At 43.8% G+C, this 24,922-nt stretch overlaps 1 protein-coding gene and 1 non-coding gene across 2 annotated transcripts in view; one reads left to right on the plus strand and one right to left on the minus strand.

Moving 5' to 3' along the window:
- Window positions 1-18,592: 18,592 nt before the first annotated feature.
- On the plus strand, window positions 18,593-18,661 carry trnac-gca (transfer RNA cysteine (anticodon GCA)). Its single transcript has one exon. It is a non-coding gene; the product is annotated as a tRNA-Cys (tRNA).
- A 5,061-nt stretch (window positions 18,662-23,722) lies between these two features.
- Window positions 23,723-24,922, minus strand: part of LOC144500989 (uncharacterized) — a 79,141-nt gene continuing 77,941 nt past the window's right edge. Inside the window, exon 4 of the mRNA XM_078224491.1 lies at window positions 23,723-23,900. The gene's annotated coding sequence lies outside the window, so the exon portion shown is untranslated. The remainder of the gene's footprint in view (window positions 23,901-24,922) is intronic.

The raw sequence follows: 24,922 nt of genomic DNA on the forward strand, positions 1-24,922 counted from the left end.
GGTTAAAACAGTTAATCTAATTGGTATCTAATAAAGTTTTAATGTTTAAAGTTTATTTATTAGTGTCACAAGTAATCTTACATTAACACTGCAATGAAGCCACTGTGAAAATCCCCCGGGGGGATTCCCTAATGGGGTTAATAATAATAAATCCCCTAATAGGGTTCTGCTTGAAATGCTATGTTAATGCGGAAGGGGCAAGTTTACTATTAAAGGATGCTACAGATTAGCAAATCTGAATTGGAGGGTTGGCATTTTACTCCATGGAAAAATAACAATGGCATGTAGAAATGGGGAGGTGAGATCAGCAGTAATCAAAGCGAGTGGTCAAATTGGCTCAAGCAGCACCATGGGCAATAACACTCTTGACTCCAAGTTGGAAGGTTGTGGGTTCAAACCTACTCCAGTGATTTGAATGCAAAATATGTTTAAGTATGGGCTAATCCAATCCTATGCTTCTAATCTAGTGGGTGGGAATGACCCAACTTAATGTATCTAGGAAGATCATGGAAGTAAACATTTTATTTGAGGGTTTGATCATCTAATGTATCAGAAACATCTTGACTTGGTAATGGTTCATGATCCAGGTAATTAGATCGGAAACAGAGGATCCCTGGGGTGGTGCAAACCAGAGAATACTTAAATTCTAGATGATCTGGATTTATCAGTACTAAGCTTGGAATATAATTTTGAACATGCTAATTCAGGGAAATGAAGTACAAACGTGGGGAAACTCATTTGGGGGATTTTTTGTAACACTCAAATAGAAGTCTATAATATACCCTTAAAAGCAAACAGCTGAGCATGCAATGATAGGTCACCCTAAGATTAACAAATAGGAGTTTATTTTATCAGTGTCACATGTAGGTTTACATTAACACTGCAATGAAGTCACTGTGAAAATCCCCTAGTCACCACACTCCGGCACCTGTTCATGTACACTGAGGGAGAATTGAACATGGCCAATGCACCTAACCAGCACATCTTTCAGACTGTGGGAGGAAACTGGAGCACCCGAAGGAAACCCGCACAGACACGGGGAGAATGTGCAAATTCTGCACAGTGACCCAAGCCAGGAATTGAACTCAGGTCTCTGCCAGCTGTGAGGCAGCTGTGCTAACCACTGTGCCACCGTGCCACCCGCAACAAATACAGACTGAATGAGCAACCTTAAATGGACAACTGAAATTACAAGAAACAAAACAAGGTAAAAAAAACTTCTACAAATCCTGAAGGGTGAATGGTGAACTGAGATGGATATAAGTACATTCAGAAACAGATTAAAAGAGGGGCTCGAAATGCAAAGAGGAATTGATCAGTAAGGACAGCTGGAGATGCTAAGCACATGAATAAGAAACTCTTGCAGGAAGAGGACGTTCAGAAAAGAGGTGACAATCTAAAAGATACTAATGGGGTTAAGACTGGATGACAATGAAATAGTCACTAGATTAAAAGATTACAGATCAAAATAATAACATGGGAAGGCATGAGTAACATGGCTTCTATAATTGACATTAGTCAGATAAATGAGTTAGAGATCATCAGGGAGATTAAAAGGCTGAAAATAAATGAATCCCCATTTATCCGAGGAGAGATAAAGGATGGATTTTTGAGACGCTGATAGTCATTACAGAGGAGTGAATGAACAATGTTCAAATGTTGAATAAATGTGGCAGAGCAGATCTTGACAACTACAGAAAATAATTTTGATTCATAACTGGTTGAAGTGATGGAACAAAGTGAATGTAAAGATTACCTCTATGAAAATTGTAATCAATTGTATTGTAATCACCAACATGGCTTCAGAAGGGATCATGTCTGACTAACATCATTGAGAACTTTGGGGAAGTGAAGTCTTGGACTATTGTGGAACTGCACTTTCCAAAAGGACAAGTTCCAAATATTTAACTTGATTTGATTTGATTTGATTTATTATTGTCACATGTATTAACATACAGTGAAAACTATTGATTCGTGCGTGCTATACAGACAAAGCATACCGTTCATAGAGAAGAAAACGAGAGAGTGCAGAATGTAGTGTTATAGTCATAGCTAGGGTGTAGAGAAAGGTCAACTTAATGCAAGGTAGGTCCATTCAAAAGTCTGACAGCAGCAGGGAAGACGCTGTTCTTGGTGCATGACCTCAGACTCTTGTATCTTTTTCCCAAAGGAAGAAGGTGGAAGAGAAAATGTCCCGGGTGCGTGGGGTCCTTAATTATGCTGCCTGCTTTTCCCGAGGCAGCGGGAAGTGTAGACAGAGTCAATGGATGGGAGGCTGGTTTGTGTGATGGATTGGGCTACATTCACGACCTTTTGTAGTTCCTTGCGGAGGGCAGTTAAGAGTCAACCACATCGCTGTGAGTCTGGGGTCATATGCAGGCCAGACCAGGTAAGGACAGCAGATTTTTATCCCTTAAGGACATCTGTGAACCTGATGGGCTTCTAACGATAATTTCATAAGTTTAAATTATGATAGGTTCATGGCCACCATTACTGAGACTAGCTTTATAATACCTGATTTATTAGCTGATTTCAAATTTCAAATTCCACCAGCTGGCAGAATCATAGGTTTGAGCCCATGCCCCAAAGCGTTAGCTTCAGCCCCTGGATCTCTAGCCCAGCAACATTGCCACTACACTGACCATCCATTTCAGTGTCTTTCCCCCACACTATCCCCATACTCTTTAATGTCATTATTATTTAGAAAATCTATCAATCTCTCCTTTAAACACACTCAATGGTTATGTTCAAAACTCAATGATTCAATGATTATGTTCATACTCAGAAGATTGACTAGGTTAGGATTGTTTTCGCTGGAGTTCAGACGAATGAGGGGGATCTCATTGAGACTTATAAAATTCTAACAGAACTAGACAGTGTAGATGCAGGGAGGTTATTCCCGATGGTGGGGGAGTCCAGAACCAGGAGTCACAGTCTGAGGATTCAGAGTAAACCATTTAGGACCGAGGTGAAGAGACATTTCTTCACCCAAAGAGTGGTAAGCCTGTGGAATTCATTACACAGGAAATAGTTGATGCCAAACATTGAATGGCAGCTGGATATAGCACTTGGGGCAAATGGGATCAAAGGTTATGGGGAGAAAGCAGGATTAGGCTGTTGAGTTGGATGATCAGCCATGATCGTGATGAATGGCGGAGCAGGCTCGAAGGGTTAAGTGGCCTCCTCCCGCTCCTATCTTCTATGTTTCTATGTTTCTAATGACTGAGCTTCAGTCATTAGAAGCTTAGAAAGATGTGAATTCCAAAGGTTCACATCTCGCTAAGTAAAAAAACAATCTAATCTTGGTCCTAAGTGACTTCTCCCTTATTTTGAAAGTGCATCTCTGGTTCTAAACATCTCAACCAAGGGAAACATCTTACCTGCATCAACCCTGTCTATCTCTTTAAGTATTTTGTAGGTTCCAATGCGATCCCCTCTCAATCTTCAAAATTCCAGACTCTAGATAGTTTCCATCCTTTCTTTCTGTCATTGCACACTTCTCTATTATAAAAGATTTAGAGGCACACCTCTTTATTTTCTCCAACCGTGCTGCCCTCTAGCAAAAACCTTAAATCTCTAAAACCTCCTGAAACAAATCAAGCCACCATCTAATACAGTTTTCGTTAGTTTAAGAAGTTTACAATGAAAGCGTTATCACCAGTCAATCATCAAATACAATATTTTTTATTGAAAATGTACACAATTTGGAAGTGTTTCCCATTAAAGATTTCAAGTGTCTTCAATTGTTTTTTTAAGTCTGCATTTCTCAATGTGAAAGTTCATAAATGAAGGAAAGGCTGTGAGCAGCATCACACTGGCAGTGTTAGTCTGATATATGGTCTTGCCCAGTCTCTACATCCAGGATGGAACTGATGGCAGGGCAACTCACAGGTCTCACTGCAGTGACAGACCATGAGACCAAACAAATTAAGAACAGGAAGAGGCTATTCAGCCCTTCGAGCCTGCTCCACCATTTAATAAGATCATGGCTGATTTAACACTCACTAAGTCCACTTTCTTGCCTTATCTCTGTAACCCCAACTGATCAAAAGCCTATCAATCTCAGCCTTGAAAATGTTCAAGGACTCGCCCTCCACAGCTTCCTGGGGTAACATATTCCAAAGATTCACCACTCTTTGAGAGAATTTTTTTTTCCTCAAATTCGTCTTAAATGAGCACCCCCTTATTCCGCGACCGTGCCCTCTGGTCCTACCCTCTCCCATGAGTGGAAACATCCTCCCAATATTTACCCTGTCTAACCCCCGACGAATCTTATATGCTTCAATCATTTCACCTCTCGTTTTTCTGAATTCCAAGGAGTACAGACCCAACCTGTTCAATCTTTCTTCATATGGCAGTCCCTCCATACCTGGCGGCACGGTGGCACAGTGGTTAGCACTGTTGCCTCACAGCGCCAGGGACCCGGGTTTGATTCCCACTTGGGTCACTGTCTATGCGGAATTTGCACATTCTCCCCGTGTCTGCCTGAGTTTCCTCCGGGTGCTCCAGTTTTCTGCCACAGTCCAAAAGACGTGCTGGTTAGATGTATTGGCCATGCTAAATTCTCCCTCAGTGTACCCGAACAGGCACCAAAGTGTGGTGACTAGGGAATTTTCACAGTAACTTCATTGCACTGTTAATGTAAGCATACTTGTGACACTAATAAATAAACTTTACTTTACTTCATTTTTTAAAGTTTATTTATTAGTCACAAGTAAGGCCTACATTAACACTGCAATGAAGTTACTGTGAAATTCCTGTAGTCGCCACACTCCGGTGCCTATTTGGGTCAATGCACCTAACCAGCACATTTTTCCAGACTGTGTGAGGAAACTGGAGCACCTGGAGGAAACCCACACAGACACGGGGAGAACGTGCAAACTCCACACAGATAGTGACCCAAGCCGGGAACCAAGCCCAGGTCCCTGGCACTGTGAGGCAGCAGTGCTGACCACTGTGCCGCCCCACTTAATCCTCGTAATAAACCTTCCTCCTTTTGTTTTTTACATAAGCTAGTGCTGAGAACAGTGTTACACAGGTAGGTTGTGGGAAATGATAAAAATATTGCTCGAACATGATCTGAAATAGTCAGATATCCTTGCCTTGCAAGCAACCACAATGCGTCCAGAGGTAACTCTGCAAATTTAAGTTTCAGCATACAATCCACCTTGATCTCTGAAAATTCCTGATGCTATTTTAATGATAATTTATTCGATGATTCAAAAGAAAGTGAACTAAATGGATCATGTGCCCAGTCAGCGTCTTCTATACTTGTGGAGGGGAAGAAGCATTCAAACCTCTCGCAGTATTTTAACATATGTAGAGATGAGGGGTGAGATTTCCCCACCCTTCCGGCCAATGGGATCTTCTAGTCCCACAGATGGTGCACATCCACCATGGGTTAGTTGTTGGCCGCCGCCGGCAACTTCTGGTCCCGTCGCTGTCAATGGGAATTCACATTGAATCCACCACCCGCCTCCACCAATGGTGGCCCAGGGTGGAGGGTTGTGGGGGGTGGGCGGTAAATGTGTCCCGAGGTTGAGTATGGTTTTGCCAGTAGTTTTTGCTGAGGCCAGCTTCAAAATCTCAACCATCCTACTTGCCACTTTATCGTGCCAAAGGACTGTTTTGATCTGAAGCCTTGGAGTTTACCGGTGGCAGTCAGAGAGTGTTCTCATTTTCTTCCCGGCATTTCAACCTTCAGCTCATTCAGATGCCTGAACATGTCTGAAAGATTTGGATTTCCAAAAAGCGTCCAATAAGATACTGCACAAAAGACTACTTAATGGGATAAGAGCCCTTGGTCTTGAGGGTATATCAACATGGATAGAGGATTGGCTAACTGATTGGCTAACTGTTTCTTAAAGACTTGATTAGTTGTAAGTATTCGCATTCCAACCATTATTCATGTAAATTGAGTGTGTGTCTTTATATGCCCTGTTTGTGAACAGAATTCCCACTCACCTGAAGAAGGGGCTTGGAGCTCCGAAAGCTTGTGTGGCTTTTGCTACCAAATAAACCTGTTGGACTTTAACCTGGTGTTGTTAAACTTCTAACTGATAGAAGACAGAGAGCTCAGTCAAGAAGGGCATTTTCAGGGTGACAACCTGTAACTAGTGGAGTGCCACAGGGATCAGTGCAGAGATCACAATTATTTACAATGGGTATTAATGAAAAGTTAAAGTTTATTTATTAGCCACAAGTAGGCTTACATTAACACTGCAATGAAGTTTCTGTGAAAATCCCCTAGTCCCCACACTCTGGCGCGTGTTCGGGTACATTGAGGGAGAATTTACCAATCCACATAACCCGCACATCTTTGGACTGTGGGAGGAAACCGGAGCACCTGGAGGAAACCCACGCAGACACGGGGAGAATGTGCAAACTCCCCACAGACAGTGACCCAAGAAGGGAATCAAACTTGTGTCCCTGGCGCTGTGAGGCAGCAGTGCCAACCACTGTGCCACCATGCTGCCCCCCCCCCCCCACCATTGAATGAGGGAAGCGAATGTACTATTGCCAAGCTTGTGGGTGACACAAAAATAGGTGGGAAGGCAAGTGGTGAAGATGACACAAAGGTAGGAATTTTCACTTTCCGCCTGACACGCCAACAACCCGTCCTGGTTCCCCCATGCCAACACTATAGTTAAGAAAGCCCACCAACGCCTCTACTTTATCAGGAGGCTAAGGAAATTTGGCATGTCCACTACAGCTCTCTTTAACTTTTACAGATGAACCACAGAAAGCATTCTTTCTGGTTGTATCACAGCTTAGTATGGCTCCTGCTCTGCCCATGACCGCAAGGAACTACAAAAAGAGGAAAGTGAAGGAAGGCCAGTCCATCACGCAAACCAGCCTCCCATCCATTGACTCTGTCTGTATTTCCCACTGCCTCGGCAAAGCAGCCAGCATCATCATACATTCCATCATCCACAGCATTAAGTCTGTTCAAGGCTGAGATAGACAGATTTTTAATCAGTAAAGGAATCGAGGGTTATCGGGATAAGGAGGGAAAGTGGAGTTGTGGATTAACAGATCAGATCAGTCATGGTGTCTTTGTATGGTGGAGCAGACTTGATGGGCTGAATGGTCTACTTCTGCTCCTACGTCTTCCGGTCTTTTGATCTACCAAGACACATCCCATATTAAATTCTTGTTAGGGAGCTCATAAACATGTGGGAGGATCTTTCCCCGAGAGAGCCATTGCACTCCTGTGTACATAGTAAACCCTGGTACCTTGGCTCCCATCTCTTCACACACAATAATAAACAAGTGTGATTTCAAAGGATGAGGTTTCACATAGACCATCGATCATAGATTCCCTATAGTGCAGAAGGAGGCCATTTGGCCCATCAAGCCCACACCAACAACAATCCCACCCAGGATCTTTTCCCCCAACCCCATATATTTACCCCGCTAATCCCGCTAACCTACTCATCCTGGGACACTGAGGGGCAATTTAGCATGGTCAATGAACTTAACCTGCACATCTTTGGACTGACACAATTCGCAATTTACATTCTTTGGTCTAATACCGCAGTTAACTCAGATGGCATCATTTTGGCAACAGGGGCTTCACGGCACAGGATACAGTGGCTGACCAGGATGCCATGAATCTGTTTTTTCACCTTACTCACGAATCCTTTGATTTTTCCCATTATGCTAGCTGCTCCATCAGTGTAGATGCTATTGCATTTGATCTAGTTAAGGTGGTTTTCCTCCAGATAAGCCGTTGTGACGTGAAAGATTTCTTCTCTGGTCGCATGACTGGGTGATTTTTTGCAAAAAAGAAGAAATTTTCTTTGAATGAATTTCCATCAATGTACCTGACATTGACACAGGGCTGGCAGTGCCCAATGTTATCTGTGGAGCCATCAATCTGCAGGACAAAACTTTCACTCATTTGTTCTTCCTGTGTCTGCGCGGGTTTCCTCCGGGTGCTCTGCTTTCCTCCCACAGTCCAAAGATGTGCTGGTTAAGTGGATTGACCATTCTAAATTGCCCCTTAGTGTCAGGGGAACTAGCTAGGGTACATGCGTGGGATTATGGGGATGGGACCTGGGTGGGGTTGTGGTCAAGGCTGAATGGCCTCCTTCTGCACTGTAGGATTCTATGATTCTATGATTTTATGATCCTTGCTGGAGATTGAATGGTGTTTTGTATTGAAATGATATTTCAATTTACTTGGTACCACTGCAGCATTTGAGAGCTTCCCCCTTCAAATTACACATTCTGGGACAGGGCAGGAAACTCCAGCAGTCCACGGAAACCCAAAGACCCTGTTGCTGCACTGCCTGTGTACGAACCTTGCTTCTTCCTCCCGAGGTTCTGTTCTTTCTGAATCAGAACCGGATTCTTCACTTCTCTTCAAGAACTTCTCCATGGCAAACTGTGTTCAAACGCACTACACTACACAATAAATACCCTCCAGCATCAACTTACAAGGACAATTTCAGCCCTTTGGCTGGGCCACACACTACTGCTCCAAAGGTCTACCACAGGTAGACAGGTGGCCCCAACACACCGCAGCACAGAGTTGTCAACCTTCTGTTGCCTTCTCAGATCTTTGGGGTTTCTCTAAAGCCCACTTCACTTTTGGTCTGCTCCTCGCAGCCCTTTCTCCAACTAGAACCAGCTTCTCCTTTTCTTTGCATCATTGGTTCCAGTTTCGTACCTCTGTCTTCTTCCATTACTGGAAACTTCATTTTTTAACTTCTTCCTGCCTTCTCTTCCGGTTTTATCGACCTCTCGCTCTCTCCCTTGCTTCTCCTGAGAGTTTTCGCTTTTTGTGCAGCCTTTGTCTTCAGCTCCCAGGTCGACATCTCCAAGTCCTGATGATCCTCGAGTCTCCCACGTATGCCCATGGACCTGACCAACATAAAGAATCTGAACCGCGCATGTGCAACATTGGCACATGTGCAACTGACCTTGGAGATGTTGACCATGGAGCTGGAGACTGAGGTTAGGTTGATTTTGTAATAGCAAAAACTTTGTGTGGCGTAGCGGAGGACATGCCCCAGTCTACATCATAGGGATGAAATGGAAATGGTGAAGAGCTTCAAGTTTCTAGGTGTCCAGATCACCAATTACCTGTCCTGGTCCCTCCATGTGGACGCTATAGTTAAGGAAGCCCACGAATGCCTCTACTTTCTCATGAGGCTAAGGAAATTTGGCATGTCCACTACAACTCTCACCAACTTTCACAGATGCACCATAGAAAGTATCCTTTCTGGATGTACCACAGCTTGGTGTGGCTCCTGCTCTGCCCGAGACCACAAGAAACTACAAAAGGTCGTGAACGAAGCCCAGTCCATCATGTAAACGAACCTCCCATCCATTGACTCTGTTTATGCTTCTCGCTGCCTCGGAAAAGCAGCCAGCATAATCAAGGTACCTATCCATCGTGGACATATTCTCTTCCATCTTCTTCCATTGAGAAAAAGATACAAAAGTCTGAGCACAAATACCAACCGACTCAAGAACAGCTTCATCCCTGCTGCCACCAGACTTTTGAATGGACCTACCTTATATTCAGTTGATCTTTCTCTACACCCTAGCTTTGACTGGAACATTACATTCTGCACCCTTTCCTTTCCTTCTCTGTGCACGGTATGCTTTGTCTGCATAGCGTGCAAGAAGCAATAATTTTCACTGTATACTAATGCTTGGTTTCATTGGTCAGAATGTTGAATACAGGAATTGGGACGTCTTGTTGAAGTTGTACAAGACATTGGTAAGGCCACACTTTGAATACTGTGTTCAACTCTGGTCACCCTATTATAGAAAGGATATTATTAAACTAGAAAGAATGCAGAAGAGATTTACTAGGATGCTACCGGGACTTGATGGTTTGAGTTATAAGGAGAGGTTGGATAGACTGGAACTTTTTTCTCTGGAGCGTAGAAGGCTGAGGGGTGATCTTATAGAGGTCTATAAAATAATGAGAGGCATAGATCAACTAGATAGTCAATATCTTTTCCCAAAGGTAGGGGAGTCTAAAACTAGAGGACATAGGTTTAAGGTGAGAGGGCAGAGATACAAAAGGGTCCAGAGGAGCAATTTTTTCACACAGAGGGTGGTGAGTGTCTGGAACAAGCTACCAGAGGCAGTAGTAGAGGCGGGTACAATTTTGTCTTTTAAAAAGCGTTTAGACAGTTATATGGGTAAGATAGGTACAGAGGGACATGGGCTAAATGCGGGCAATTGGGATTTGCTTTGGGGTTTAAAAAAAAGGGAGACATGGACAAGTTGGGCCAAAGGGCCTGTTTCCATGCTGTAAACCTCTATGACTCTATGACTAATACATGTGACAATAATAAATCAAATTAAATCAAAAGCAGATGTAAATTAGTAGCTTTGAATCGTATTTTGTGCCACATCTTGAGAACCTTCTTGGCACATCTTATGCCGCAGCGCTCTGGTTGGGAATGGCTGCTCTGGAGAATACAGGCTAGTTTCCCAAATCTTTCCAAAAGACATTCCCAACATCCCGAGTGCAAGTCTGGTGAACCTTCGTTGCACTCCCTCCATGGCAATAATATCCTTCCTAAGGTCAGGGGACTAAAACTGTACACAGTGCTCCAGCTGTAGTCTAACCAAGGTTTTATTGAAGCAGGAGTTAGTTTGCTACTCCTGTATCCAAATCCTTTTGTGATAAAAACTAACACATCATTAACCTTCCTAATCGCTTGTTGCACTGTTAACCTTCAGTGGATAAAGATTAGGCCATCAAGGTTCTTTTGTACATCTACATCTTCTAATCTCCTACCATTTAAAAATACTCTGCACATCTGTTCCTCATACCAAAATGAATAACCTCACATTTTTCCACATTATATTCCATCTGCCATGTTCTTGTCCACTCACACAGTCTGTCCAAATCCTCTTGAAGCTCCTTTGCATCTACCTCACAACACACATTCTCGCCTACATTTGTGCCATCTGCAAACTTGGAATTATCACATTTTGCGCCCGCATCCAAATTGTTATTAGAAACATAGAAACATAGAAACCCTACAGTACAGAAAGAGGCCATTCGGCCCATCGAGTCTGCACCGACCACAATCCCACCCAGACCCTACTCCCATATCCCTACATATTTTACCCACTAATCCCTCTAACCTACGCATCTCAGGGCACTAAGGGGCAATTTTTAACATGGCCAATCAACCTAACCCGCACATCTTTGGACTGTGGGAGGAAACCAGAGCACCCGGAGGAAACCCACGCAGACTCGGGGAGAACGTGCAAACTCCACACAGACAGTGACCCAAGTCGGGAATCGAACCCAGATCCCTGGAGCTGTGAAGCAGCAGTGCTAACCACTGTGCTACTATGCCGCCCCTAGAGAATCTTTGTAAAACTGCCGCCTAGCATCAAAAAGCTAAGCTAACACCGGAAAAGCATTTTAGCTTTAAATGGAGATAACTGACAGGTGTTATGGTTCAGGTCAGAAACTCCAAAGTGTTTCATGGAGCCCGCCTGGATGATAGGTTTTGCACCTTGAATTTGGCTAGGGTCAGCAAGAGATGTTTCACCTCCCCACGAGGGAGCTTTTATCAAGCAAAGTTTATTTAAGAATATAGTTATCATGTATAGTAAGAAAATTAGCAAGAACTTTAATCAATTACAAACCAAGAAACGAAACAACCACTATAATGTATAACTCTTAGTGAATATATCTGAGATGTTCCAATGAAAGCCAAAACCTTCCATAGGCAAAACCCTTTAAACAAGTTTAGCACAGCAAAGCTTAATGCTCACGTGATACTGGAAATTCTGGATTCACTCAGAACAAGTTGAAGTCAAAACAGCTTCTCCGAACCCCAGGGAGAGATTCTCTGGTAAAGCCACCAACTGCAGAGTCCTTACTGCAGGAAGGTAAGGCCTTTCTTTCAGATAACCAGCAGAATTTCCAAAACAACAGAGAGAGAGGGAAAACACTCCTTTTTAGCTTGCTGTCCCTTCTAAAACTAAACTGTAGCTCAGAACTGAAAATGAAGAACTTCTGTCACCTGACCTGCCAACGAATTTTTTTTTCCTCCTAACAATGCAGAGTTTTTAAAAATCCCAAAGTAAAAACAAACAACCCCCATCCAAACCACTTAAGGGGCAATATAAAGACATCTGGTAGCCCACCGGGCAACAATAATGACACCAACTGAGGCTGTGAGCTAAGAAATCATAATTTAAAAAAAAACCTTTCTTAAAGGTACACTAACATCACACAGAAAACCTCATAAAGGTATAAGATCATAAAATTTGGAGCTGGTGTAGTTGATTTGGCACTTTGAGCCTGCTTTACCATTTAATAGATCGTGGTTGATCTTCGATCTCATCTCTATCTTTCCACACTATCCCCATATCTCTTAATTACCTCTTAATCAAAAATCTATCAATCACTATAAATGAATGATGGAACACCTGAGTTTGAGTCAGAAATATTTTAACCTGCTGTTAAATATTCCACCACTAAGCTATATACCCTGGTACATAAACAGGAAGCTGCAGAGAAAAGGGTAAATCAGGTAAACTGGTTCAAGGTTCTGAACTAACAGAAAGCAAAGAGTAGGGGGTAAATGGGTGTTTTTCTGGTTGGCAATCAGTAACTAGTGAACCTCAGGGTTCAGTGTTGAGACTGCAATTGTTTATGATTTACATAGCTGATTTGGAGTTGGGGACCAAGTGTAGTGTGTCAAAATTCGCAGATGACACTAAGATGAGTGGCAGAGCAAAGTGTGCAGAGGATGCTGAAAGTCTGCAAAGGGATATAGATAGTCTAAGGGAGTAAGCGAGGGTCTGGCAAACGGAGTACAAGGCTGGTAAATGTGAGGTCATCCATTTTGGTAGGAATAACAGCAAAATGGACTATTATTTAAATGGTAAAACATTGTAGCATGCTGCTGTGCAGAGGGACCTGGGTGTCCTTGTGCATGAATCACAAAAAGTTGGTTTGCAGGTGCAGCAGGTAATTAAGAAGGCAAATTGAATTTTGTCCCTTCATTGCTCGAGGGATGGAGTTTAAAAACAGTGAGGTTATGATGCAGTTGTATAAGATGCTGGTGAGGCTACACCTGGAGTACTGTGTACAGTTTTAGTCTCCTTACTTGAGAAAGGATGTACTGGCACTGGAGGGGGTGCAGAGGAGATTCACTAGGTTGATTCCAGAGTTGAGAGGGTTGGCTTATGAGGAGAGACTGAGTAGACTGGGGCTATACACATTGGAATTTAGAAGAATGAGGGGAGATCTTATAGAAACATATAAGATTATGAAGGGAATAGATAAGATAGAAGCAGGGAAGTTGTTTCCACTGGCGGATGAAACTAGAACTAGGGGGTATGGCCTCAAAATAAGGTTGGGCAGATTTAGGGCTGAGTTGAGGAGGAACTTCTTCACCCAAAGAGTTGTGAATCTGTGGAATTCCCTGTGCAGTGAAGCAGTTGAGGCTACCTCATTGAATGTTTTTAAGGCAGAGATAGTTACATTTTTGAACCGTAAAGAAATTAAGGGTTATGGTGAGCGGGCGGGTAAGTGGAGCTGAGTCCACAAAAAGATCAGCCATGATCTTATTGAATGGTGTAGCAGGCTCGAGGGGCCAGATGGCCTACTCCTGCTCCTTGTTCTTGTGTTCTTATGTTCTAAGGTAACTATGGCAGTAGGATTGTGTTCAACCTCGTGAAAGCAAGAATTAGGACTGATAGTCAGGATTTTTTCAATCATTGAATGAACAGTGATCTCCTAGGACTGCCAACGTGGGATCATTTGCAAGCCAGATATATGATTCGATGGAGGTATTCCAGGATTGAGGAGCTAGGATGGGCCAAATGGTCTCCTGTATCCTATGAGGCAGGGTAAGGACAAATTATAGCCTGTCTGGCCTCAGATTTCAAAATGGACCAGTTAATTGTTGCACTGGAGGGCCACTCCAGGGACCTGGGTTCGATTCCCGGCTTGGGCCACTGTCTGTGTGGAGTTTGCACATTCTCCCCGTGTCTGCGTGGGTTTCCTCCGGGTGCTCCGGTTTCCTCCCACAGTCCAAAGACATGCGGGTTAGGTTGATTGGCCATGCTAAAATTGCCCCTTCGTGTCCTGGGATGCGTAGATTAGAGGGATTGGTGGGTAAAATATGTAGGGATATGGGGGTAGGGTCTGGGTGGGATTGTGGTCAGTGCAGACTCGATGGGCCGAATGGCCTCTTTCTGAACTGTAGGGTTTCTATGATTTCTATGATTCAATGGGGTGATGGAATCTGAGTCAACATCTTCTGAAAAGTGGGGGTATGGGAGGGGGGGGGGGGGGATGGAAATCAGGAGGAAAGATAGTCTTGACTTTGACAATTGCTTGTAGTGATTTTAGACTTGAAACAGTATGATGTGTCATAAACACAGTAATAAGTTTCACATTAGTTCTTTGCGCCATGCTGTGCTTGCACTCATAGGCTTACCCACATTGCTAGGAAGAATGCAACAAGCCAGCAAACACTGAAGAAACAAAAGCTGCAGTGGAACCTCACAGGACTTAAGGTGAGACAGCAGTACCTGAAACCACAGTGAATTAATCTCCCAATTCTCAACTGCAGTTGACCGTGTAGATTGGAAACAATTTTATTTGGGTTGGATTTGCCAATTGGACTTGCAGGGATCTGTGTTTACCCTCAGTATACCTGGAATAAGATAGGAGGAAATTCTGATTGTTGTTGTTTGAACCCTCGTAGATAAGCTTATGGTTGCTGGGCAAGGAATTGTTTAAGCTGAACCATTCTTTCGGACAATGATTGAAGCTTAGACATTGCCTTCTTGAATGAGGTGGCGTAAAGCTGCCAATGTACCTCTGGCACAAAACAATCTTTAAGACCTGGTTGGCTGTCGAGATTCGCATTCTAATCAGTATTCTGTAACTTGATTTTGTGTCTCTGTGCCCTGTTTGAGAGCAGATTTCCACTCCATCTGACGAAGGAGCAGCGCTCCGAAAGCTAATGGCATTTGCTACCAAATAAACCTGTTGGACTTTAACCTGGTGTTGTTAAAACAATCTGAACATTTTACCCCATGTACTTGAAGGACAAATTACATTTTGAGGTAAGGAGAAAGGAGCGAAAGTTTTCAATGTTTTGTGATGGGATAAATCCCTTGAGGGGATTGTACATTTCTTGTGAGTTTTGTTTTGTACCAAATCTTCACCTTCCCCCAAAAAACGTGATGTACAAGCATTGTGAAGCTTGGCAGGTGTTCAAAAGCTGCTGTCGGATCTGGTATGCCTACCTGAGGGCCTTGCAGAAAGAAACAGAAGAACGTAGAAAATTTATGGTACAGGAAGAGATCATTGGGCCTGTCAATCCTATGCTGGCTAAAAAGTGTCTACAGCCAAAATACCTATCTATCTAAACTCAACCCAATTAAATGTCTCATCCAATAAAATGCCACCTCGAACAATGCAATTTATTATTTTACCCTTCCATGGGTTGTAAGCATCATTGGCTAGATCAGCAAATGTTGCCCATCGCTAATTGCCTTCGAGGAAGTGTGTTGAGCTGCCTTCTAGAACTGCTGTGGTCCATGTACTGTAGGTGCACCCACAGTGCTGTTAGGACAGGAGTTCCAGGATTTTGACCCAGCGACAGAGAAGGAACAGCGATATAATTCCAAGTCAGCTTGGTGAGTGGCTTGGAGGGAAACTTGTAGGTAGGTAGTGGTGTTTCCATGCATCTGCTGTCCTTGCCTTTCTAGGTGGTAGATGTTGTGGGTGCTGTTGAATGAGTCTTGGTGAGTTGCTGCAGTGCATCTTGTAGTGGGACACATTGCTGCCACTGTGCGTCTGTGGTGCAGGAAGTGAATGTCGAAAGTGGTGGATGGGGTGCCAATCATGCAGGTTGCTATTTCCTGGATGGTGTTGACCTTGTTGAGTGTTGTTGGAGCTGCACTCATCCAGGTAAGTGGATAGTATTCCATCATACTCCTGACTTGCACCTTGTAGATGGTGGACAAGCTTTGGGGAGTCAGGAGGCCAGTTGCTCTGTGCAAGATTCCCAGCCTATGAGCTGCTCTTGTAGCCACAGTATTTATACGGCTAGCCCAGTTCAGACTCCGGTCAATGGTCAGTCCCAGGGATGTTGATGGTATTGATAGTTGATTGAACACTCTTTTGATCTTCACCAGAGTGCCAACCTCGTGTCTCTGGAGTGGGACCTACGAACCCACAGCCTTCTGACTCAGAGGCCAGAACGTTACCACTGAGCCAAGACTGGGATCTACGAAAGGGGTTGAAAGTGTGTGCTTGCACCAGCTGCTGACTGCTGCAGCTGCTAAATTTTTCCAGACCAGTTAAAAGGATAAAGAGCAGCAGCATTAAATAGACTAGAGGCAGTAGCGGAGAGCTGTCAAACTACCAGAGCGCAAGTTAAACACAATGAAATGAAAATATGCAGCAGCAATTTATGTACTGGTGCTTTACACTGAATAGTGAATTGTTAGTTCTGAAAGCAATGTGTTGTCAGTAGCATTCCACAGTCCAGATTCAAATTGTACATGAATCTAGGATTTCTGCCAACCAGGAGTTGAGGGTCATGGGAGAGCTTTTATTGACCTCAGATTCTTGATATTTTAATATGGCCAAAAGAAATCTTCAAGATCTCAATCCTTTGAAGCAGATTGAGACAAATCCACTTCAGATGTTCCCGTCCACCACTGGCTGTGCAGACTTTTAAAAGATTTTATAAGTCTTGAAAGATTTTAGTGGGACTCCCGAGACTGTAGATAAAGAGCTTAAATTCTTGTGTAGTTTTATTGTGTTTTGAAATTCTCCACCTTGATTTTATCAAATGAAAAATAATTGTATAGCTTTTACTGCATTTTCCACTGATGCATTTTCCAGCTCGTGACGCAAGTCCCATATTAAGTTTAGGAAAATACATAATTATCATTTTGGAGTTAACCATCAGACTCAAAGAAATGTCATGTTCAGAACAAGTGATTTCTCTCTGGAAAGGATGGTGATTATTGCAAGGTAATTGTGGTATCTCTCAGTACGGCCTTTGTGTCAAATCTTATTGTCTTGGTTTTAGTTTCCCCTCACACTGCTCTGTCTCCTCCAAATAATTATTTTGTGGAAAGTCATTCTACCCATCTTAGTTTTTAAAGTTTATTTATTAGTGTCACAAGTAGGCTGACATTAACACGGCAATGAAGTTACTGTGAAAATCCCCCAGACCCCACACTTTGGTACACTGAGGGAGAATTTAGCATGGCCATTACACCTAACCAACGCATCTTTCAGACTGTGGGAGAAAACCGGAGCACCCAGAGGAAACCCACGCAAACATGGGGAGAATGCGCGGACTCCACACAGACAGTGACCCAAGCCAGGAATTGAACCCAGGTCCCAGGTGCTGTGAGGCAGCGGTGCTAACCACTGTGCCACTGTGTCACCCTTCTAAGAAAGGACATCCCTTGGAAGTTCATCCCTTCCAAGGGATCTATGATAATCCCATGCGGTCCATGGGAAATCTCTGATTGGTCTCCCTGTGGGGCTGGTTAAGTATGAGTTCCCCTGGTAACAGACAGTGGCCTGCCCAATTGGAACTCCTTACCTGAGCCTTTTATAAGGCAGGCACAGGACTGGGCCTGCTGAACGGTAGTCCCAGGCAGGGACTAGTGTGTGTACACACTGGTAGTGGTTTTATTTTGCATTCTGTAATAAACTATATCCCTTTCCAGTTGGGCTTCATTACAGGATCTCAACACCTTCATTAATTGGAGTTTTTACATCTCCAACAACTTATATTTAGTTGTAGCCTTCATTCTCGTAATATGATGGTTTGCATCGTGTTGGTCAAACTGTGTTAACCATCCCTTGGTGTTTCTCAGGAGCCCCATTCTGGCATGGCCGTCTCTGCTGCAAAGGAAGTGATTGAGCTGAGAAGGTGCACGTTTCGCTGGCCTCTGTTTTCTCTGGACCCACTTCTCAGCTGGTTGCGATTCTCATTTCTGCTCACCGCTTCCATAATCCTTCCAGTCAGCCTCCAGAGGCCAGGACCATCAACAACAGTCTTCCAATTGTCACTATCAGTGTCCACCATCTTCATATCTCGCTTCCAGGTGTTGTAATGAAGCTATGGGTTTCCCGAGGTTGTGACCCAATGACAGGTTTATTGTACAGGAGCTCTTTAGGTATAAGGCCATCATCCATCTCAAAAACATGGTCAGACATGCAGACACTGTTGACTTAGTAAAGAATGAAAGGTAATTTTTAACATACCCCAAGGTCCTGGTTTGGTGATCTTTGCCCAGCCAAGTGGTGCTGAGGATACATCTGAGACAGCAAAGGTGGAATCTATTCAGCATTTTCTCCAGCCGAGTGTAGGCAGAGAAAGAATGACTGCAACAATGATTGTAACAACAATAATGGCAATCTTGGCTGTAAAGAGCAGGTGTAATATTAAAATATGTTGTCCAGGTATCACCATTATAGTGGAGTGCGCTGAGATACAGGTGTGGTAGACTCACAGCTTGGTGTCTGTCAGGTTTATGTTGCTCGACACCCTCGTCTTCAGCTTGGACAGAATCAGCTGCAGCATTATGTTATGTACCTAAAGGGGGAATAGCTCAGTGGTAGAGCATTTGATTGCAGATCAAGAGGTCCCTGGTTCAAATCCAGGTAGAGCCATAGAGGTTTCCAGCAACAGGCCCTTCAGCCCAACTTGTTCACGCCACCCAGTTTTTTACCACTAAGCTTGTCTCAATTGCCCACATTTGGCCCATATCCCTCTATACCAATCTTACCCATAAATGCTTTTTAAAAGACAAAATTGTACCCGCCTCTTCTACTACCTCTGGCAGCTTGTTCCAGACACTCACCACCCTCTGAGTGAAAGAATTTCCCCTCTGGACCCTTTTGTATCTCTCTCCTCTCACCTTAAACCTATGCCCTTTAGTTTTAGACTGCCCTCCCTTTGGGAAAAGATGTTGACTATCTACCTTATCTATGCCCCTAATTATTTTATAGATCTCTATAAGGTCACCTCTAAATCTTCTTTGCCCTAGGGAAAAAAGTCCCAGTCTATCCAGCCTCTCCTGATAACTCAAACCGTCAAGTCCCAGTAGCATCCTAGTAAATCTTTTCTGCCCTCTTTCTAGTTTAATAGTAATAATAAGGTTTCCCCCTTAGCTTATATTTATATAGGACCTTTGATTAATGAAATGTCTTGAGGAGCTTCACAGGATTATTAAAAAGTCGGCTGTGTCTCAGGCCAGTGCGATACGGCCATCTGTGCCTGCGGACTGCTCCACGCAGATGTCACTTTGCTGCCCCCAGCCTGCTCGAAAACCTTTAATGTTTAACATCTGAGACTAATACAAAAACATCAGTAGCAACACAAATATTGCTCTGGTCCTTCAGTTATAGCATCCTACTTTGTTTGTACAGTGCAATGGGGAGAAAAGAGAGGGCAGAGTGAGAGACAAAGTTATTTAGGGCTTTGAGACACTGACAGTCAGAAAAAGCATTGGTTCCAGAAAAGCTAATAAAGTCTGGTTTGATCTTGGTGTGTTTGTCTCTGATATTGGATCAGGAGCCAACACAGCATTAACCCATGACGTCTCTGCGGAGCAGGATGCCCACTGATACCCATTTGTGCATACGTATTGGTCCATGCGTGCGCTGAAATCCAACGATGCCACTGCATGGAGCGTTCAGCATGGAACTGAGTGTGGAAGACGGGGGAAGAATGAGGAGAGGCAACAGTCTAACACTGGCATGACCTACAATCCATTTACACCACTGGGATAGCGAGACAGGCTTTAGAAAAACTCACCATTCAGTAGGGGAGTCTAAAACTAGTGGGCATAGGTTTAAGGTGAGAGGGGAGAGATACAAAAGTGTCCAGAGGGGCAACTTTTTCACACACCGGGTGGTGAGTGTCTGGAATAATCTCAGTAAGAAGTCTCACAACACCAGGTTAAAGTCCATAAGATTTAGAAACATAGAAGAAACATAGAAAAACTACAGCACAAAGCAGGCCCTTCGGCCCCACAAGTTGTGCCAAACATATCCCTACCTTTTAGGCCTACCTATAACCCTTCATCCTATTAAGTCCCATGTACTCATCATGTACTCATGTGCTACCAAATAAACCTGTTGGGCTTTAACCTGGTGTTGTGAGACTTCTCACTGTGCTTATCCCAGTCCAACGCCGGCATCTCCACATCCTGGAACAAGCTGCCACGAGGAGTAGTAGAGGCGGGTACAATTTTGTCTTTTAAAAAGCATTTAGACAGTTGTATCGGTAAGGTGGGATAGAGAGATATGGGCCAAATGCGGGCAACTGGGACTAGCTTAGGGGTTTTAAAAAAAAGGGCGGAATGGACAAGTTGATGTCTATGACTCTATGACCAATGTGACTGCAGTAAAATATCCCACAAGGAAAAGATTTTCTGAAATCCATCACTGTCAGTCCAGAATGGAAATTCACAACATTCTCTCCTCCTGCTGTCAGGCACAGTGATGACTCCGTGAATGTGTTCTACTGCACATTGCCCACTATAAGAATGGCAATGCTAACCTGGGTCTACTATCAGCATACAACTGCACATGCATGGCATTTGCCGCAAATGCAGCCTTATAAAGCAAAGTGTGACGTTGAACTACATAAGGACCCATTCGGTAAAATCATCAAAAGCTTGTTCAAAGAAGGAGGTTTACGGAAGTGTCTTGAGAGGGTTAATATGGGCGGCAAGGTGCACAGTGGTTAGCACTGCTGCCTCACAGTGCCAGAGATCCAGGTTCAATTCTGGCCTCAGGTCACTGTGTGGGTTTGCACATTCTCCCCTTGTCAGCATGGGATTCCTCCGGGTGCTCCGGTTTCCTTCCACAGTCCAAAGATGTGCAGGTTAGGTTGATTGGCCATGCTAAAATTGACCCTTAATGTCAGAGGGTTTAGCAGGTTAAATATGTGGGGTTACAGGAATAGGGCCTGGGTAGGATTGTGGTCGGTACAGACTCGATGGGCTGAATGGAATCATTCTGTACTGTAGGGATTCTATGATTCTATGAATTGAGGTGGGGAGGTAGAGAGGATAGAGAGGGAGTTCCAGAGCTTGGGACCGAGACAACTGAAGGCACAGTCTCCACTGGTGAAGAGGTAATGTTTGGGAATAAGGCCAGAATTAGAGGGATGCAGATGTCTTGGAAGGCTGTGGGCCTGGAGGAGATTACAGAAACAGGGAGGATCTGGACCATGGAGGGAATTGGAAACATGGGAAAGAATTTTAAAATCAAGTCGTTGATTGACTGGGAACCGATGTGGATCAGTGAGCACAGGATGTGATGGGCAAAATGACTTGCTGCAAATTAAGACACAGGCAGCAAAATTTTGGATGGCCTCACATTTACGGAGGGTAAAATGTCCGAGACCAGTCAGGAGTGAATTGGAATCGTCAAGTCCAGAGGTAATGAAGTTTCGAGGTCTCGAGGTCAACACTCTCTGGAAGCCCATTCCACAAAAACGCAGTTGAGGCCAAAACATTGTGTGATTTCAAGAAGAAATTAGATATAGTTTATTTATTAGTGTCCCAAGTAGGCTTACATTAACGCTGCAATGAAGTTACTGTGAAAATCCCCTAGTTGCCATACCCCGGCGCCTATTCAGGTACACGGAGGGAGAATTTAGCATGGCCAATGCACCTAACCAGCGCGTCTTTCAGACTATGGGAGGAAACCAGAGGAAACCCATGCAGACACAGGGAGAATATGCAAATAACACACACACACACTGACCCAAACTGGGAATCAAACCCAGGTCGTTGGCGCTGTGAGGCAGCAGTGTTAATCACTGTGCCACTGTAGGATCAACGGGTATGGGGGTAAGGGGGGGTGGGGATCAGGATATTGAATTTAATGATCAGCCATGATTAGAATGAATGATGGAGCAGGCTCGAAGGGTCGAATGGTCTACTGGCTTCTAGTTTCTATGTTAAGATGCTCATTTGTTGTGCGATAAAGTGTTTCCTGGTATCAGTCTTAAATTTACCCTTTGCTGGTTTGAACAAGTTAAGTGTGACTTATACACATTAACTCTGAGTGATATGTGACTGCAGTGAGTGGAAATAAAGATATATATCTGGTAGCATTTCCAATTAATGAATGAAAGGAACGATAGATGCTGTCTTTGGGAAGACTCGTATTTGCAAGACGTGTCTGTGTGAACTTTACCTTTGTGTGGTCTTCTGATAGAACAGTGGATGAACATTTTTTGAATGTTGTGAGTGCTTTATGTCCTTGGTCACTGAATGATGGTTAATTTCTGTGTTATCAATTGACCTGTGTTATGTGAGTGTATGCTTGTTCTCCTAACATTAGTACAAGTGGAAAGCAGTGTCACTGCAGTTCAATCTGGCTTCAGAGGACATGGGTGTGAAACCATCTGATGGCTATTTGATGGCGCCAAAACGTGGCAGCTTCTTGCGAGCTATCCCCAGCATACCCTCCAATTCTATCTTTTACTTTCGTTCTATGCTTTTAAAACTGTAGTCTAACTCTTTTATATTCAAAGCAAAAAGTAAAGTAAAGTTAATTTATTAGTCACAAGTAAGGCTTACATTAACACTGCAATGAAGTTGCTGTGAAATTCCCCTAGTCGCCACAGTCTGGCACCTGTTTGGGTCAATGCACCCTAACCAGCACGTCTTTCAGACTGTGGGAGGAAACCGGAGCACCCGGAGGAAACCCACGCAGGGACATGCAAACTCCACACAGACAGTGACCCAAGCCAGGAATTGAACTCGGGTACCTGGTGCCGTGAGGTAGCAGTGCTAACCACTGTGCCACCGTCCTGCACCCTCCCCTTGCCTTCTCCCCTATGTACTCTATGAACGGTATGCTTTGTCTGTATGGCGCGCCAGAAACACTGCTTTTCACTGTATCCCAATACACGTGACGATAATAAATCGAATCAAATCATTTGGAAGAATTGTTTGAATTGCCTGGTAGCAGGTACAATGACAAGTTAGGTTTTAAAACTTGCTCAGATTGGTTCTTGTGAGTATATTTTAAACTTGTGACTATTCTTGCTCAAGTAAGGTACGAGTAAATTGCCATTCCCTACTTTCATCCGATGGAGAAGAGGTTTATTTTAATAAACACAAGACACTGAGAGATCTGACATTCATTCCTAAAGGCCATCTAGTGGTCAGGGCCTGCAACTAATTTGAAGGTAATAAAATTGATTGAGGACAGTTGACATCGCAATTTACAATAGAAATGTGATCAATAATTGTGCCAAATAGTACTTCTTGTTTATGCATGATATTTCATAGCATGTAGCTTGAAAATTTGCTGGTTGAGAACAGGACTTTGAACCCGTGAAGATCTCTCCTAATGGAGAGAATGCAATTTGCAACCATGGATTACAGCAAGGATCTTGCCGCCTGCAAATCACACTCTGTGTCTGTCAGTCGCTGATTGGTAGCACAGTGTATCTGTATCTGCATCGTGGCTTTATCATTGGTCTGGCTCTGTGGTGTATGATTCATTCAGCCCACTGGCACATAATCTTGGTCAATACTTTCATCAGTGTACCATAGGGAGAACATCGCATTGTCTCTCAAATGAGACGCTTTTTAAAGTTCTTTTCTTTAAAAAAAGAGTTTAACGTTTTTAAAGTTTATTTATTAGGGTCACGAGTAGGCTAACATTAACACTGCAAGAGGTTACTGTGAAAACCCCCTCGTCGCCACACTCCAGCGTCTGTTCGGGTACACTGAGGGAGAATTTCGCTTAAGAAGGCCTAAGGTGCTGGTACCAAAAGGCAAACTGGACCGACCTCAACACAAAAGCAAATTACTGCAGATGCTGGAAATCTGAAATCAAGACAGAAAACGCTGATAATATTCAGCTGGGCAGGCAGCATCTGTGGAGAGAGAAACAGAGTTAATGATGTCTCAGGTCTGTGATCGCTCATCACCAAGAACAAAGAACAAAGAACGAAGAAATCTACAGCACAGGAACAGGCCCTTCAGCCCTCCAAGCCTGCGCTGATCATGATGCCTGCCTAAACTAAAATGGAGCCCGTATCCTTCCATTCCCATCCTATTCATGTATTCATCTAGTTGCCCCTTAAAAGCCGCTATTGTACCTGCTCCCACCACCTCCCCGGGCAGTGTGTTCTAGACATTCACCACTCTCTGTGTAAAAAGCTTGCCTCGCACATCTCCTCTAAACTTCTCCCCTCGCACCTTAAACCTATGCCCCCTAGTACTTGACTTTTCTACCCTCGGAAAGAGCTTCTGACTATCCACTCTGTCCATGCCACTCATAATCTTGTAGACCTCTATCAGATTACTGCTCAACTTCCGTCGTTCCAGTGAGAACAAACCGAGTTTATCCAACCTCTCCTCATAGCTAATACCCTCCAGACCAGGCAACCTCCTGGCAAACCTTTTCTGTACCCTCTCCAAAGCATCCACATCCTTCTGGTAGTGTGGTGACTAGAATTATACACAATATCCTAAATGAGGCCTAACTAAGGTTCTGTACAGCTGCAGCATGACCCACCAATTTTTATACTCAATGCCCCGGCCGATGAAGGCAAGTATGCCGTATCCTTTCTTGACTACCTTATCCACCTGTGTTGCCACTTTCAGTGATCGATGGACATGTTAGCCCAGATCTCTCTGCCTGTCAATACTCCTAAGGGTTCTACCATTTACTGTATAATTCCTACATGCATTGGACCTTCCAAAATGCACCATCCCACACTTGCCCAGATTAAACTCCATTTGCCATTTCTCCACCCAAGTCTCCAACCGGTCTATATCTTGCTGTGTCCTTAGAAAGAATAGATTGTCTTGGGGGATATATTTCTGTGCACAAAATGGCTGCTACTTTTGTCTACATAGCAACATTGATTGCAGATTAGAGGGTGGTTCTTTG

The sequence above is a fragment of the Mustelus asterias genome, chromosome 11, assembly GCF_964213995.1.
Source record: "Mustelus asterias chromosome 11, sMusAst1.hap1.1, whole genome shotgun sequence".
Classification (NCBI taxonomy): Eukaryota; Metazoa; Chordata; class Chondrichthyes; order Carcharhiniformes; family Triakidae; genus Mustelus; species Mustelus asterias.